The following is a 2,500-nucleotide window of genomic DNA, read 5'->3' as shown; positions in this document are numbered from 1 at the left end:
ACTACATGTATAGTCTTCACATCCAATGTTAAGCCCTGGCCAAGAAAGAGCGAGAGTTGATGAGAGTTGAAACTCTCGCTCTCATTTGGCCAGGAGCTCTTGGCTCTTGGCTCTTGGCTACTCATAGACTCTCGAGAGCTCTCATTGAATTTGAACCTTCTCAAATTTTTCATGACAGCTCATTTGGCCGTTACACGAGAGTTTGAGCAGGAGTTTTGCGGTCAGCAGTTTTCCCAGCAGGCTCAGATAAAAAATTAAAAAATTATATTGCATCCGATTTGGGAACCGAGGACAACACCAAAGCTGAATAATTTATACCTGCTGGTTAGTCGCCATGTTTTCGTCAGGAAGGATTTTCCCAGGGTGGTTCCCAGGTTCTCTCTTTTGTTTGCATGTGAAATGCGCGACAAACTTTCGCTCTGGTTTGGCCATCTCTTGATCACTCTCTTTGACTCTCAGCTCTCGTCAGCTCTTGCTCTCATTTGGCCAGGGCTTTACAATGTAATTTGCTCCATAGAGTGTGGATGGGAATCCCATGGTCTTTGTTTTTTTTGATGCATTCAGTTTTTCAAGAGCATCATTTCGTGCAGCCGTCAAACCCAACAATACCGGTACCTCTTAGATGTATTCACTCTCTTGTTTCAACATTGCCCTTCATCTGTATTCTACTTGTAGAAGTTTTTGACAATCTTTATCTAATATCTCAATTTATAAGTTATGGCAAAGTGATGACAGGTCAAATCACAGTAACACTTTTGCTCTCTACACTTTGCTTCAAGGCCTTTTTCTTCAACTGTACATATGAACTGAACTTAAGTACTTTCCATGTGATAAAAATTCTGTGGTGTAGTCATTCTGCACAGCAACTCTTTTACAATTAACTCTTGCTATGAGAAACTTATTCCACTAATGAGACAATGCTTAAACACCACATTTTGCTATGATGCTGTGGAAGAGTGTCCAATTCTTCATCAGTCAGACATCGGGTGATTTAGCTGTGGCTCTTGTAATTTCAGATGACTTTGAATATCAGAAACTGCTGTAACAATCTTCATAAGAAGAGAGTAGAGAAAGTTGCTGTCTTATGGAATAAATTTTTACCGAAAGCAATTCTACATGTACATGTACAAGCAGTCTACTTTAAGACAATGCAATAATTCCAAGTTTTCTTTATGTTATTGTGATATGAGTGCTTTTACCAATCTGCCATTCCTGATTCCTTGGAGGGAAGGATAGATAGGATCTTGACTTGTAGAAAAATGTTTTTTTTTTTAATTAAGTAAAGTGGTTCTAGGTGAGATGCATACATGAGTAGATGCCTTCAGTAGTTGATGTACTTTATGTTAAGAATTTTAAGTTTTTAAGGTAAAGGAGGATAGATGGCATCTTGATTTACAGAAAATTCCTGTTAACTTAGAAACTTTGCCGTAGACAGTAGTAATGTAGTGTATCCAAGGCAGGTTTTCATTTATAACAATTCCAAGGACTTTTTCTTCCTTTCCGTGAGCAACAGGTAATTTTTTTTTTATGGGTATCTTCTTCGGAGGGGTTAATCTGTCTAAGTCATCTATGCCTTACTGATAGAATTTTGGTAATAATTTTGCAGATCACTTTAAAACTTCCCTGGGCATTGGAGAGGACAGAGGATTATATTATCAAAATCCTTCAACAAGAGCCAAAAAGAACTTGTTTAAATGCTTTTACCAATTCTATCCATTTCCGCTGGCATACTTCTAACACCTGGCAAATGATTCTTGACAGTCTCAATTTTTAAAAAAAGTGAAGTAGTTAGGGGTAGTTTCTAATCATACCTGCACAACAGGGTTGACATTGGAAGTCGACAGCGCCCTATTTAGAAAGGTTAAGGAAATTTATAATTGCTCTTTTTTACCCTGGGACACATTTTGATGTAAGGGGTTGAGTGGTGAAGCCTTCTGTATTATTGGTTTTAGCCTTAATTAATTAACTCTTTAATTGACAGTATTATTTGTGTGTGAATGGTCTTGTATTATTTTGATTTCCTACTTACATCGTCAAATCATCTATCTTATTGTACATCATGTATCTTGTGCCTTCCCTCAGGGGTCTGTTCTTGGACCTGTGCTAGTTTTCTATTGTTTATTATTTACTGAACATCTCATTTATTTGACCTAATGAGCCTAACATCTACTGGTAATCAAAGAATAGGCCACTTTGGAAAATACCATAATACTCTTTGTTTGTCACCCCAGATTTTGCATAAGCATTGTTTCCAGTTTCTCCTGGAACTTACAACTGTCCCAAGAGAAAACAAAAACAATGCTTATGCAAAATTTGGGGGCACAAACAAAGAGTATCATGGTACATGTATTTCCGAAGTGGCCTATAGTAATGATTTTAAATAATTAGTGTGTAATTGAATAATGTGGTTTTACCTGTTTAAGAATGATAGCAGTCAGCATCCTTCACTCCAAAAACCCTGTCTTAATTTGATGATGATGATCATACTACTACTACTACT

General features: G+C 37.1%; 1 protein-coding gene across 1 annotated transcript in view; it reads left to right on the top strand.

The window, feature by feature from the left end:
- The window catches only part of LOC138006853 (zinc finger protein 345-like), a 20,121-nt gene that overhangs the window by 2,274 nt on the left and 15,347 nt on the right, over positions 1–2,500 (top strand). The gene's annotated exons all lie outside the window — the stretch shown is intronic.

Source organism: Montipora foliosa, chromosome 6 (assembly GCF_036669935.1).
Source record: "Montipora foliosa isolate CH-2021 chromosome 6, ASM3666993v2, whole genome shotgun sequence".
Taxonomy (NCBI): Eukaryota; Metazoa; Cnidaria; class Anthozoa; order Scleractinia; family Acroporidae; genus Montipora; species Montipora foliosa.
Note: the sequence above shows the minus strand (reverse complement) of the source record. Positions and strands in the feature narration are given on the sequence as shown.